We start from the raw sequence: 15,775 nt of genomic DNA on the forward strand, positions 1-15,775 counted from the left end.
CCACTGTGTGTCGACCGCCCAGCGGCGAAATTCAGAACAGTAATCCTCTGCAACACGCTCCCCCTGGCGAGTAGCGCGTATCATAGATTCTACTACAGCCATTGTGTCAGGATCATCGTAAATGTGTCCAAAAGCAGAAAAAAAACTCTCCACTGAGTTAAATGCAGCAGAATCAGAAGGCAAAGAAAACGCCCATACTTGAGGATCCCCGTTTAATAATGACAACACCAGGCCCACACGCTGAGCCTCATTACCTGAGGAGATCGGGCGCATACGAAAGTATAGTTTGCAAGCTTCACGAAAAGCAACAAATTTACTGCGTTCCCCAGCAAACCTTTCAGGCAAAGGAAACTTAGGCTCAGCAACTTTACCTACCATTCCAGCTTGCACATTAGATACTGCTAGTCCCTGTTGCTGCACTGCCCCCCTCAACTCAGTGACCTGTAGGGACAGCGCCTCCAACTGGCGGGTTATGGAAGTCATGGGATCCATGCAATTCAAACAATGTTGGCCGATTATAATGTCACGGGAAGCCTAGGTAGGCAAGAGCTAATAACCCAGGCCCCTGCGATCTCCCTCAACTCTGGGAAACCCTGACTGACCCTCTCCCAGAGTTTACACTGATGGTGTGCATGTCTGGGCCTCCACCCTCACCCTGTCTCCTGTTTCAACCCTAGGCTGAAACCTCCACCCACCACCCAGTGACGAGACCACACACCAATACCCACAGTTAGCACAGACAAGGATAACAGAAAATATGCACCACGCCGCAGTCACACAGGAATACACTATAAGTGCACATGGCAAAACAAATACAAATAAAGGAAGGAGAAAATACAACAAAGGTAAATACAACACCAGATACGATACTCCTTCTCCTAGCTCACCACTCCAGACTGAGATAACCAAGCACAAGACAGAAGCTATAATCGGCGACGCCCAATGTTCAGAAGAACTATTTAAAGGCAGTGGGCGTGACCCAGCTTCCAATCCGAGCACCAGCTAAATGAACCCCGGACCAGCTAGATAAAAACTAGCCGACGCCACTGAGCACATAGTGGACAAAAGCGGAATTACCGCTGTCTGTCGAACGCCCTAGTATGAACAGCGTCCGACATGACACTCGGAGATTTCGTTTTCATCTCGGCAACTGAATGATTTACAGCTACTAGCCAGGCTGAGTACATGTGGGGGTTGTCTGGTTGCTAGGGAATCCCCACATGTAATCAAGCAGGCTAACAGCTGTAAATAATTCAGCTGCCCCGATGAAAACTAAATCTCCGAGCAGTCATAAATACTCGGAGGTCACCCGAGTGTGCTCGGGAAAACCCGTGCAACGAGTACACTCGCTCATCACTAATCCTGACGCCTTTCTATCATAGCTGTCATGCAGTGTATTTTCTGACTCCTTTCTGCAACCCCTGGCAAAAATTATGTAATCACCGGCCTTGGAGGTTGCTCATTCAGTTATTTTTTTTATAAAAAAAAGCAGATCACAGACATGGCACAAAACTACAGTCATTTCAAATGACAACTTTCTGGCTTTAATAAACACTAAAAGAAATCAAGAACCAAAAATGTTGTAGGGAAAAAATTATGGACTCACTCAATTATGTGGGAAAAATTATGGAATCACCCTCTAAATTTCAATTCCCAAAACTAACACCTGCACCAAATCTGCATTGGGCAAGGTGATGATGTTGGAAGCTTTGTTTGGTGCCGTTCCAATGAGATTTATAAAGATAACTGCCTGAAGAGAAAATGCAAATTTCCAGTCATTAATGATATGGGCCTGCATGTCAGGTAAAGGCGCTGGGGAGATGGCTGTCATTACATCTTCAATAAATGCACAAGTTTATGTTGATATTTTGGACACTTTTCTTATCCCATCAATTGAAAGGATGTTTGGGGATGATGAAATAATTTTTCAAGATGATAATGCATCCTGCCATAGAGGAAAAACTGTACAAACATTCCTTGAAAAAAGACACATAAAGTAAATTTCGTGGCCTGCAAATAGTCCGGATCTCAATCCAATTGAAAATCTTTGGTGGAAGTTGAAGAAAATGGTCAATGACAAGAATCAGAGAAAGTTGGAGCCAGATTGATGAAGAGTACTGTTTGACACTCATTAAGTCCATGTCTCAGAGCCTGCAAGCTGTAATAAAAGCCAGAGGTGGTGCAACAAAATACTAGTGATATGTTCGAGTGTTTTTTTGTTTGTTTGTTTTTCATTATTCCATAATTTTTTCCCACATAATTCAGTGGGTCCATAATTTTTCCCCTATGCTTGTTCTAAAAAAGTAACAAATACTGACTAAAACATTTTTTGTTCTTGATTTCTTTTAGTGTTTATTAAAGCCAGAAAGTTGCCATTTGAAATGACTGTAGTTTTTTGCCCTGTCTGTGATCTGACTTTTTTTAATAATAAAATAAACAACTGATTGAACATCCTCCAAGGCCGGTGATTACATAATTTTTGACATGGGTTGTATCATGGTGGCAATGCTGTGTGTATTCTAACACAATTCTATCATAGCTGCGATGCTCTGCGTGTTCTAACCCCTTTCTGTCATAGCTGTGATGCTCTGTGCATCCTGACTCCTTTCTATCATAGCTGCAATGCTCGGTGTCCTGACCCCTTTCTATCACAGCTATGATGCTCTGTGCATCCTGACTCCTTTCTATCATAGCTGCGATTCTCTGTGTGTCCTGACTCCTTTCTATCATAGCTGTGATGCTCTGTGTGTCCTGACCCCTTTCTATCATAGCTGCAATGCTCGGTGTCCTGACTCCTTTCTATCATAGCTATGATGCTCTGTGTGTCCTGACTCCTTTCTATCATAGCTGCGATTCTCTGTGTGTCCTGACTCCTTTCTATCATAGCTGTGATGCTCTGTGTGTCCTGACACTTTTCTATCATAGCTGCGATGCTCTGTGCGTCCTGACTCCTCTCTATCAAAGCTGTGATGCTCGGTGTCCTGAGTCCTTTCTATCATAGCTGTGATGCTCTGTGTGTCCTGACACTTTTCTATCATAGCTGCGATGCTCTGTGTGTCCTGACTCCTTTCTATCATAGCTGCGATGCTCTGTGCATCCTGACACCTCTCTATCAAAGCTGTGATGCTCGGTGTCCTGAGTCCTTTCTATCATAATTGCGATGCTCTTACAGATATGACACCTTTCTATCCGAGCTGATAGGTGTATAATTATTATTATAGGCTGCATTATATAAGGTGACTCATTATAAAGGTCTCTATGTCATAAATGACAGATCTATACAGTCCGGCTGATCACACACAGGAGTGTGGGGCCATCGTGCTGCGCGCCCATGCATTGCTAATGTTTTGGCTAATGTATTGCTCTCAAGGTGAGCAAAGGGTCAGTGGTTTCAGCTCATCGGGGGACAGTTAAAAATCAATGCCAAGCAGGGAAGCCAACTCTGTACCAGCAGGGAGACGGATGGCATGTCTGCAGCAGTCTTAGCTATGAAAATCAAACACAGCTTGGCTGAAGCTCAGATATGCCATCACTCCTTTCCTCTTGCAGCGCTGCTGCCCTCATTGCTTGGTCTAGGAGGAGAAAGCATTTACAAGGCTGAATCTCTCATCTTCTATGTTAGTAAAGCAAATACCAGTATAGTGTCCTCCGATGGGGTCCCACAATTAACGGTCAAACTTCTGGCGGCGATGGGCGGTCTCCGGTTTTGCCCGTTGAGCCCCTAGTCCATAAGCCTGTGCAGCCAACGTAAAGAGGGCTGCAGAATTCCTGGTACCAAGCAGGGGTTGATGGGCGCTGTCCAGCAGAGGGGACCGCAACTCAGTGTCCTGCAGCCTGCCCACGTTTCTCTGCACGAGCGCTGTCCTACGTTTACCCAGGCGCATGGCACTCTCCACGCTCCCTGTCCCCCTGGAGTGCTCAGGAGATGTCAGCCACACTGTTGCTTGGGGCGCGGAGCGCATTGTTCACCCTCCTGCACTCTCCCTGACAGCGGGAAACTAACTAACGCTTCGCGCACTTTCAGCTCTATTTCCGGGTCATGGGACCTGTGCGGTCCCCTATTTCTTCTTCCGGGCAACATGGGACGCAACTTCGACAGTTCCGGACCCGGCTCAATGCAGGCACCCGCAGCCCGGTGTTCCTCCTTACAGCAGCACAGACTTCTCCACCCCCTCCTTGCATCAATGTCTATGATCTGCGCAGGGAAGATTTTTTTAATCTGAGCAATCAGTGATCAGTTTCAAGTTAGAGCTAACTCCTTCACTGTCCTAGACCACTAGGGATACAGGTATCAGACCCCTACTCTACCCTAGGCCACCAGGGCTACAGACATTAAAGGGGTTTTCTGAACATCATGAATTATTGCAAAAAAAAAACAGGCAGACACCCCTGCTATCTTCAGTTTTAAATCAGACAAACATGATAGACAGCAGTGTGAGAGACCTATTCTTACCACAGCACCCCTGGTATCTCCAGTATTAGATAGGATAGACAGCCTCTTCTTAGTTCAGCACCCTTGGCATAATAATAATAATAAATAATCTTTATTTTTATATAGGCTAGCATATTCTGCAGTGCTTTACAGTTTGCACACATTATCATCACTGTCCCCGTTGGGGCTCACAATCTAGATTCCCTATCAGTATGTCTTTGGAGTGTGGGAGGAAACCAGAGTACCCGGAGGAAACCCACGCTTATGGAGCGCCCCCACGTGTAAGGGCAATAGGGTACTCGGTACCGGGTCCTTCCCTCTGCTTCTGGGGATATCACGGTGGCCCGACCCGAACCGTGGCCCTTCTGAGGGGCGTCCAATTAAAGGTGTAGTTAGTTTGTTAGATGTTCGTGACACCACCTGTGGTATTCGGTCAGGATGACCGACGCTGCTGAGGGGTCTACTGGGGTGATGTTATGGCAGCTAGATGGTATACCTTCCCACAGGTGAAGTATGTCCCCAGGGCTTCCCAGCTAAGTAGATGGTGATGGTAGGTCGCAGTAAATAATGAGGACACAAGGTTGCAGTGTCTTTACCTTTTACTGAAGACTTCAGCGTCCACAGTCCAGAGCACTGTTCACAGGGCTGGCTGAGTCCAGCCGGTCCGAAGGCACATCCAGAGCTCCCTTTGCAGGTGGAAATCAGTGCCTACCTACTAGCACCTGTGTGTTGTAGTACCTTCCTGCTGAGCACCACGGGATAGTCCTCACAACTGTCGTGTATGTTTCTGATGTTCTCTCTCCGTCCCCCAGATGGTATGGCTAGAACAACCCGTATGACGGGGTAGGCCTGGAGCTATTTTATAGGGACCCTAGTGTCGCCCCTCTCCCACAATTTGCCTCCGTTGTCTTCATTAGGTATTAAGGTCGGGCAGCCAACTTGGAATTGAACTGTCCTGCCGTGTTTCAAAGTAATGCGTAGAGCCAATTACTCCCTCGGTGTTCTGGCCGTCTACGCGCCTCAGAAGGATGTTGCCGATCTTAAGGCACAGCTCCTCCCGGTGTTATCTCCTTGTGCTGTGATCTCGTTTCTCACTCTCCACAATATACTTTGCTTCGTGTCCTTTCTTAAGATGCTGCCGCAATGAGGTGCTGTCACGGGGGTACTGGGTAGACTACAGCTGATTACCCGGGCTCCTGCAATATCCCTCAAACTAGGGAAACCCTGTCTGTCCCTCTCCCAGAGTTTACACTGAAGGTGTGCATGTCTGGGCTGCCAGGCCGGTCCCTGAGTCCTGTTTCAGTACTAAGCTGAAACCTCCACCCGCCACCCAGTGATAAGACCTCTCACCAACCCCTACAGAAAGTACAGACAGGGAAAACTAAAAAACGCACCACGCCGCAGACACACAGGAAAACACTATAACGTGCACAGGGCAAAACAATACAAATATAGGAAGGAGAAATATAACGAAGGATAATACACCACCAGATACGATATTTCCTCTCCTAGACCAGCAATCCAAACCGAGATCACCAGGCACAAGACACAAGCTATAATCGGCGATGCCCAAAGCCCAGCAAAACTATTTAAAGGCAATGGGCGTGACTAAGCCTCCAACCCGAGTACCAGCCAGATTAACCCCGGACAATCTGGATCAATCTTCCGGCGCCACTGAGCATATAGTGGACGAATGAGGAATTACCGCTGTCTGTTGGACGCCCTAGTGTGAACAGCGTCCGACATGACAGTATCCCGCCTTCTACGAGGGACCCCAGGGCCCTCACGACTTATAGGACCCGGCTTGTCCGGATGGCGGCGGTGAAACATACTGACCAGCCGGTCCGCATGTATATCCGAGGCTGGTACCCAAGACCTCTCCTCCGGCCCATAACCACGCCAGTGTACCAGGTACTGTAACGTGTGGCGCACCACTCGAGAGTCAACCACCTTGGAGACTTCCAACTCTAAACTGCCATCCACCAAGACTGGAGGAGGCATCGGCGCCGCGTCCACAGAACCCAACACCTTTTTTAATAACGATCTGTGGAACACGTTGTGAATCTTATATACCGTAGGGAGCTCCAATCGGTAGGCAACCGGGTTAATGATGGCGGCGACCCTAAACGGACCAATAAACCTAGGACCCAATTTAAGGGATGGTATTTTGAGTCTTATGTTTTTTGTGGACAACCACACCCAGTCACCCACACTCAGGTCCGGACCTGGCACACGTCTACTGTCAGCCACACGTTTGTACCTTGCACCCACGCTCAACAGGCGCTGTTTCACTTTCCTCCAGACGGAAGACAGTTGTGCTCCTAACAGGTCCTCCTCCGGGACGCCGGAAGAGCCCCCCTGACTCAAAGTACAAAATTGAGGATGGTGCCCGTAAACACAAAAGAACGGAGACTCCCCAGAAGATTCCTGGCAGTGATTATTTATGGCAAACTCAGCCAAAGGAAGGAACGTCCTCCTGGTTGTCAGAAATAAAACAGCGTAAGAACTGCTCCAAATTTTGGTTCACACGCCCGGTTTGACCATTTGACTGAGTATGAAATGCTGAAGAATGCGACAACTTGATCCCCCAGCCGTGAGCAAAATGCTTTGCAAAATTTTGCCACAAACTGAGTACCCCTATCAGACACGATGTCAACAGACCCCGTGAAGTCTGACCACCTCCTGCACAAATACCTGAGCCAGAGTCTTAGCGTTAGGCAACGGAGGCAAAGACACAAAGTGCGACATTTTTGAGAACCGATCAACAATCACCAAGATGACCGTGTTCCCAGCTGAGGAGGGCAAGTCCGTGATAAAATCCATGGAGATCTCCGTCCATGGCCTACTGGGTACCTTGAGAGGAAGTAGTGTGCCAGCAGGACGGGAGCGGGGCGTCTTAGCCCTAGCGCACGTGGTGCATACTGACACGTATGAGACCACGTCCTGTCGGATTTTGGGCCACCAAAACCGACGCGACACCAACTCCAAAGTACCCCTAACCCCTGGGTGACCAGCCAGGACAGCATCATGATGCTCTGCCAATATCTTTAGGCGAAGATGGAGCGGTATAAACGATTTGTTAATGGGAAGTGTTATGACCCCAATGGCGAGGGTCTCAGAGGTACGTGGAAGTCTGCAGAATACAAAAATCCAGCTCATAGGGCAGTGGTAACTGGGTTGACCATATATCTACTCCTAACGCCAACACTAGAAGTAGCCGGGGATCATTCCTACGTTGATTCTAGATGACACGCTCCAGCCGGAGAATCTAGCTACCCCTAGTAGAGGAAAACAAAAGACCTTTCTTGCCTCCAGAGAAGGGGACCCCAAAGCTGGATAGAAGCCCCCCACAAATAATAACGGTGAGGTAAGAGGAAATGACAAACACAGAAATGAACCAGGTTTAGCACAGAGAGGCCCGCTTACTGATAGCAGAATAAAGAAAGGTAACTTATATGGTCAACAAAAACCCTATCAAAATCCACACTGGAAATTCAAGAACCCCCGAACCGTCTAACGGTCCGGGGGGAGAACACCAGCCCCCTAGAGCTTCCAGCAAAGGTCAGGATATAGATTTGGAACAAGCTGGACAAAAATACAAAACCAAAACAAATAGCAAAAAGCAAAAGGCAGACTTAGCTGATATAACTGGAACCAGGATCAGTAGACAAGAGCACAGCAGACTAGCTCTGATAACTACGTTGCCAGGCATTGAACTGAAGGTCTAGGGAGCTTATATAGCAACACCCCTAACTAACGACCCAGGTGCGGATAAAAGGAATGACAGAAAAACCAGAGTCAAAAAACTAGTAACCACTAGAGGGAGCAAAAAGCAAATTCACAACAGTACCCCCCCCTTAGTGAGGGGTCACCGAACCCTCACCACGACCACCAGGGCGATCAGGATGAGCGGCATGAAAGGCACGAACTAAATCGGCCGCATGAACATCAGAGGCGACCACCCAGGAATTATCCTCCTGACCATAGCCCTTCCACTTGACCAGGTACTGAAGCCTCCGCCTGGAGAGGCGAGAATCCAAGATCTTCTCCACCACGTACTCCAACTCGCCCTCAACCAACACCGGAGCAGGAGGCTCAGCAGAAGGAACTACAGGCACAATGTACCGCCGCAACAAGGACCTATGAAATACATTGTGAATAGCAAACGACACAGGAAGATCCAGACGAAAAGATACAGGATTAAGGATTTCCAATATCTTGTAAGGCCCAATAAAACGAGGTTTAAATTTGGGAGAGGAGACCTTCATAGGAACAAAGCGGGAAGAAAGCCATACCAAATCCCCAACGCGTAGTCGGGGACCCACACCGCGGCGGCGGTTGGCAAAGCGCTGAGCCCTCTCCTGTGACAACTTCAAGTTGTCCACCACATGATTCCAGATCCGCTGCAACCTATCTACCACAGAATCCACCCCAGGACAGTCAGAAGGCTCCACATGACCCGAAGAAAAGCGAGGATGGAAACCAGAGTTGCAGAAAAAAGGCGAAACCAAGGTGGCGGAACTAGCCCGATTATTAAGGGCAAACTCAGCCAACGGCAAGAATGTCACCCAATCGTCCTGATCAGCAGAGACAAAACACCTCAAATAAGCCTCCAAAGTCTGATTGGTTCGCTCCGTCTGTCCATTAGTCTGAGGATGGAAAGCAGACGAAAACGACAAATCAATGCCCATCCTACTACAAAAGGATCGCCAGAACCTAGAAACGAACTGGGATCCTCTGTCTGACACAATATTCTCAGGGATGCCGTGCAAACGAACCACGTTCTGGAAAAACACAGGAACCAGATCGGAAGAGGAAGGCAGCTTAGGCAAAGGAACCAAATGGACCATCTTGGAGAAGCGATCACATATCACCCAGATAACGGACATGCCCTGAGATAGCGGAAGATCAGAAATGAAATCCATGGAGATATGTGTCCAAGGTCTCTTCGGGACAGGCAAGGGCAAGAGCAAACCGCTGGCACGAGAACAGCAAGGCTTAGCTCGAGCACAAGTCCCACAGGACTGCACAAATGACCGCACATCCCTTGACAAGGAAGGCCACCAAAAGGACCTGGCCACCAGATCTCTGGTGCCAAAAATTCCCGGGTGACCTGCCAACACCGAGGAATGAACCTCGGAAATGACTCTGCTGGTCCATTTATCCGGGACAAACAGTCTGTCAGGTGGACAAGACTCAGGCCTATCAGCCTGAAATCTCTGCAACACACGTCGCAGATCCGGAGAAATAGCTGACAAGATAACTCCATCTTTAAGAATACCAACAGGATCAGCGACTCCAGGAGCATCAGGCACAAAGCTCCTAGAAAGAGCATCGGCCTTCACATTCTTTGAACCTGGTAAATACGAGACAACAAAATCAAAGCGGGAGAAAAACAATGACCAGCGGGCCTGTCTCGGATTAAGGCGTTTAGCAGACTCGAGATACATCAGATTTTTGTGATCAGTCAAGACCACCACACGATGCTTAGCACCCTCGAGCCAATGACGCCACTCCTCAAATGCCCATTTCATGGCCAACAACTCCCGATTGCCCACATCATAATTTCGCTCGGCAGGCGAAAACTTCCTGGAGAAAAAGGCACAAGGTTTCATAACAGAGCAACCAGGGCCTCTCTGCGACAAAACGGCCCCTGCTCCAATCTCTGAAGCATCCACCTCAACCTGAAAGGGAAGTGAGACATCGGGCTGGCACAAAACAGGCGCCGAAGTAAACCGGCGCTTCAACTCCTGGAAAGCCTCCACGGCAGCAGGAGCCCAGTTAGCTACATCGGAGCCCTTCTTGGTCATATCCGTCAACGGTTTCACAATGCTAGAAAAATTAGCGATAAAACGACGGTAGAAGTTAGCGAAACCCAAGAACTTCTGAAGACTCTTAACCGACGAGGGCTGAGTCCAATCAAGAATAGCTCGGACCTTGACTGGGTCCATCTCCACAGCAGAAGGGGAAAAAATGAACCCCAAAAAGGGAACCTTCTGTACACCAAAGAGACACTTTGAGCCCTTGACAAACAAAGAATTTTCACGCAAAATTTTAAAGACCAACCTGACCTGCTCCACATGCGAATCCCAATCATCAGAAAAAACCAAAATATCATCCAGATAAACAATCAAAAATTTATCCAGATACTTCCGGAAAATGTCATGCATAAAGGACTGAAAAACTGAAGGCGCATTGGAGAGCCCAAAAGGCATCACCAAGTACTCAAAATGACCTTCGGGCGTATTGAATGCGGTTTTCCATTCATCACCTTGCTTAATGCGCACAAGGTTGTACGCACCACGAAGGTCTATCTTGGTGAACCACTTGGCACCTTTAATCCGGGCAAACAAGTCAGACAACAGCGGTAAAGGATACTGAAATTTGACAGTGATCTTATTTAAAAGCCGATAATCAATACAAGGTCTCAAAGATCCGTCCTTTTTTGCCACAAAAAAGAATCCCGCACCAAGGGGGGAAGAAGACGGACGAATATGTCCTTTCTCCAGAGACTCCTTGATATATGAACGCATAGCGGTATGTTCAGGTACCGACAGATTAAACAGTCTTCCCTTAGGAAACTTACTGCCTGGGATCAAATCTATAGCACAGTCACAGTCCCTATGAGGAGGCAGTGCACTGGACTCAGACTCACTGAAGACATCCTGATAATCAGACAAATACTCCGGAACTTCCGAAGGCGTAGAAGGAGCAATAGACACAGGCAGGGAATCCCCATGAATACCACGACAGCCCCAACTTGAGACTGACATAGCCTTCCAGTCCAGGACTGGATTATGGGTCTGTAACCATGGCAGCCCTAAAACGACCAAATCATGCATTTTATGTAAAACCAGGAAACGTATCACCTCGCGGTGTTCAGGAGTCATGCACATGGTAACCTGTGTCCAATACTGCGGTTTATTTGCTGCCAATGGCGTAGCATCAATACCCCTAAGAGGAATAGGATTTTCTAATGGTTCAAGAGTAAAACCACAGTGCTTAGCAAATGACAGATCCATAAGACTCAGGGCAGCACCTGAATCTACAAACGCCATGACAGGATAAGACGACAGTGAGCAAATCAAAGTTACAGACAGAATAAATTTAGGTTGCAAATTACCAACGGTGACAGGACTAACAACCTTAGCTATACGTTTAGAGCATGCTGAGATAACATGTGTAGAATCACCACAGTAGTAGCACAAGCCATTCCGGCGTCTATGAATTTTCCGCTCATTTCTAGTCAGGATTCTATCACATTGCATTAAATCAGGTGTCTGTTCAGACAACACCATGAGGGAATTTGCGGTTTTTCTATCACATTGCACCGAATTAGGTGTCTGTTCAGACAACACCATGAGGGAATTTGCGGTTTTGCGCTCCCGCAACCGCCGGTCAATTTGAATAGCCAGTGCCATAGTATCATTGAGACCTGTGGGAATGGGAAAACCCACCATAACATTCTTAATGGCTTCAGATAGGCCATTTCTAAAATTAGCGGCCAGTGCACACTCGTTCCAATGTGTCAGCACGGACCATTTCCGAAATTTTTGGCAATACACCTCAGCCTCGTCCTGCCCCTGAGACATAGCCAGCAAGGCCTTTTCTGCCTGAATCTCAAGATTGGGTTCCTCATAAAGTAAACCGAGCGCCAGAAAAAACGCATCAATATCAGCCAATGCCGGATCTCCTGGCGCCAGCGAAAAAGCCCAATCCTGAGGGTCGCCCCGTAAGAACGAAATAACTATTTTTACTTGCTGAGCAGAGTCTCCAGATGAACAGGGTCTCAGGGACAAAAACTATTTACAATTATTCACAAAATTCCTAAACTTAAACCTGTCTCCGGAAAACAGTTCAGGAATCGGTATTTTAGGTTCTGACCTAGGATTTCTGATAACATAGTCTTGTATGCCCTGCACACGAGTAGCCAGCTGGTCCACACTTGTAATCAAGGTCTGGACATTCATGTCTGCAGCAAGCATAGCCACTCTGAGGTAAAGGGGAAGAAGAAAGAAAAAAAAAAAAACTCAGAATCTTCTTTCTTATAATCCCTCTTCTGCAACGCATTAAACATTTAATACTGGCCTGGCAAACTGTTATGACCCCAATGGCGAGGGTCTCAGAGGAACGTGGAAGTCTGCAGAATACAAAAATCCAGCTCATAGGGCAGTGGTAACTGGGTTGACCATATATCTACTCCTAACGCCAACACTAGAAGTAGCCGGGGATCATTCCTACGTTGATTCTAGATGACACGCGCCAGCCGGAGAATCTAGCTACCCCTAGTAGAGGAAAACAAAGACCTTTCTTGCCTCCAGAGAAGGGGACCCCAAAGCTGGATAGAAGCCCCCCACAAATAATAACGGTGAGGTAAGAGGAAATGACAAACACAGAAATGAACCAGGTTTAGCACAGAGAGGCCCGCTTACTGATAGCAGAATAAAGAAAGGTAACTTATATGGTCAACAAAAACCCTATCAAAATCCACACTGGAAATTCAAGAACCCCCGAACCGTCTAACGGTCCGGGGGGAGAACACCAGCCCCCTAGAGCTTCCAGCAAAGGTCAGGATATAGATTTGGAACAAGCTGGACAAAAATACAAAACCAAAACAAATAGCAAAAAGCAAAAGGCAGACTTAGCTGATATAACTGGAACCAGGATCAGTAGACAAGAGCACAGCAGACTAGCTCTGATAACTACGTTGCCAGGCATTGAACTGAAGGTCTAGGGAGCTTATATAGCAACACCCCTAACTAACGACCCAGGTGCGGATAAAAGGAATGACAGAAAAACCAGAGTCAAAAAACTAGTAACCACTAGAGGGAGCAAAAAGCAAATTCACAACAGGGAAGCTCTGGTGGTACTTCCTCCTGAGCCTCGGCAATCTCAGCCTCAACCTCTGTCATGAGAGCCGAGACCACTACACCTTTTTGGAGGATGGGTACCGGTTCTGCCCGAGGTTCTCCCCCCGGAAAACACCTGGACAAAGCATCCGCCTTAGTGTTTTTAGACCCAGGTCGGTAAGTAACAAAAAAGTTGAACCGCGTGAAAAACAATGCTCAGCGAGCCTGCCTGGGGGACAGACGCTTGGCTGACTCCAAATAAAGCAAATTCTTATGGTCGGTAATAACAGTAATAACCATTCCTCAAAAGCCAACTTGATAGCCAACAACTCCCTGTTGCCGATATCGTAGTTACGTTCGGCGGGCGACAGCTTCTTGGAGAAATAGGCGCATGGACGCAACTCGCTCAAGGATGAGCCTTGAGACAGCACCGCCCCCACTCCAACCTCAGACGCATCGACTTCCACGGTAAATGGTTTCGATACATCCAGTTGCACCAGAATGGGAGCTGAAGCAAAACTGTTCTTCAGAAACTCGAATGCGCGCACAGCAGCCTCAGACCAGGCGGAGAAATCGGTACCTTTTTTTGTCATGTCAGTGAGCGGTTTAGCAATGTTAGAAAAGTTTTTGATAAACTTTCTATAATAGTTAGAAAACCCAAGGAACCGCTGGAGCGCTTTTAGGTTGTCAGGCCATTCCCAACACAGCACCACTTGCACCTTAGCGGCGTCCATTTTAAACCCAGAAGCAGACACAATATAGCCCAAGAAAGGCAACTCCTGAAACGAAAATACACATTTCTCCAATTTAGCATAGAGCTTATTCTCTCTGAGTAGCTGTAACACCTGCCTAACATGCTCTAAATGAGTATCACGGTCGCATGAATAGATGAGAATGTCATCAAGGTACACAATAACGAATTTTCCCAGGACATGAGAGAACACATCGTTTATGAAATGTTGAAATACAGCAGGCGCGTTTGTCAAACCAAATGGCATCACCAGATTTTCAAAATGACCCTCAGGAGTATTAAAAGACGTTTTCCACTCATCCCCTTGACGGACTGTTATGAGGTTGTACGCCCCCCTGAGGTCATGCTTAGAGAACTACCTAGCACCAGCCACCTGATTGAACAGATCGGGTATCAGCGGCATAGGGTATGGGTCACGAACCGTAATCTGGTTTAACTCCCTGAAATCCAGACACGGGCGTAAACCGCCTTCTTTCTTCTTAACGAAGAAGAACCCTGCTGCCACAGGAGAGGACGAAGGCCTGATGTGCCCTTTGCTCAGACTCTCAGCGATGTAGTCTTTTAAGGCTTGCCTCTCAGGACCAGAGATGTTGAACATCCTAGCTTTCGGCAATTTGGCCCCTGGTTTTAGCCTAATAGCGCAGTCATAGGGACGATGTGGTGGCAATTCTGAGCAACCCTTCTCAGAGAACACATCTGCGAAATCCAGCAGTGACTCAGGAATACTAGGAGTCACAGCGGACACACACGTGGCCAGGCAATTCTCCTGGCAGAATCCGCTCCACTGGATGATGTCCTGGGTTTTCCAGTCTATCACCGGGTTGTGCATAGCCAACCATGGAAAACCCAGAACCATTTGTGCAGGCAGATTACTGAGCACCTTACATGTAACCTGCTCGGAATGTAGAACCCCAATGTGGAGTTTCACCTCAGCCACAAACTCAGTAATCTCCCCCTGTGGGAGAGGAGCGGCATTGATGGTGACCACCCGGATAGGATGAGGCAGTTTTTCGATCCTGAAACCGGCTGTGCGCGCAAACTCCTCATCAATGAGATTAGTGGCCGAACCACTATCCACAAACACAGTGATTGGCAGCTCTCTGCCAGCGACCATACCTTTGGCAGGGAGCATGCATTGAGAAACCACAATGGAGGATATGCATAAGTTCAGATTGGCCTCCTCCACACCCTCTGAGCTTAGTAGTTTTTCCGCCGTTGCGCTTTTCTTACATAGCAGAGGACAAGCATTAACATAATGACCAGTTTTACCACAGCAAAAACAGGCTCTCTGCTTCCTGATCAAAGGGGCACGATGCTTCACATGTGACACCCCTGCGATTTGCATAGGCTCCGTGGGCTCACCTGCAGCAACCTCACGTGTACCTACGCTCTCTCCCATAGGCGGCGTCTCTTGCACCCCCTGACGCAGACGGCGATCAATGCGGACAACAAGACTCATAACGGATTCTAGAGAAGCAGGAGTCTCGTACATCAGAAGGGCTTTTTTAACCCTTCCTGAAACCCCATGAACAAACTGACTCCGCAGTGCGGGATCATTCCACTGTGTATCTACCGCCCAGCGGTGAAATTCAGAACAGTAATCCTCCGCCATACGCTCCCCCTGGCGGATAGCCTGAATTTTAGATTCTGCTAGACCCATTCTGTCAGGATCCTCATAAATGAGTCCAAGAGCAGAAAAAAAACTCTCCACTGAGTTATATGCAGCAAAATCAGATGGTAAAG

This window comes from Ranitomeya variabilis, chromosome 2, assembly GCF_051348905.1.
Source record: "Ranitomeya variabilis isolate aRanVar5 chromosome 2, aRanVar5.hap1, whole genome shotgun sequence".
NCBI classification, from domain to species: Eukaryota; Metazoa; Chordata; class Amphibia; order Anura; family Dendrobatidae; genus Ranitomeya; species Ranitomeya variabilis.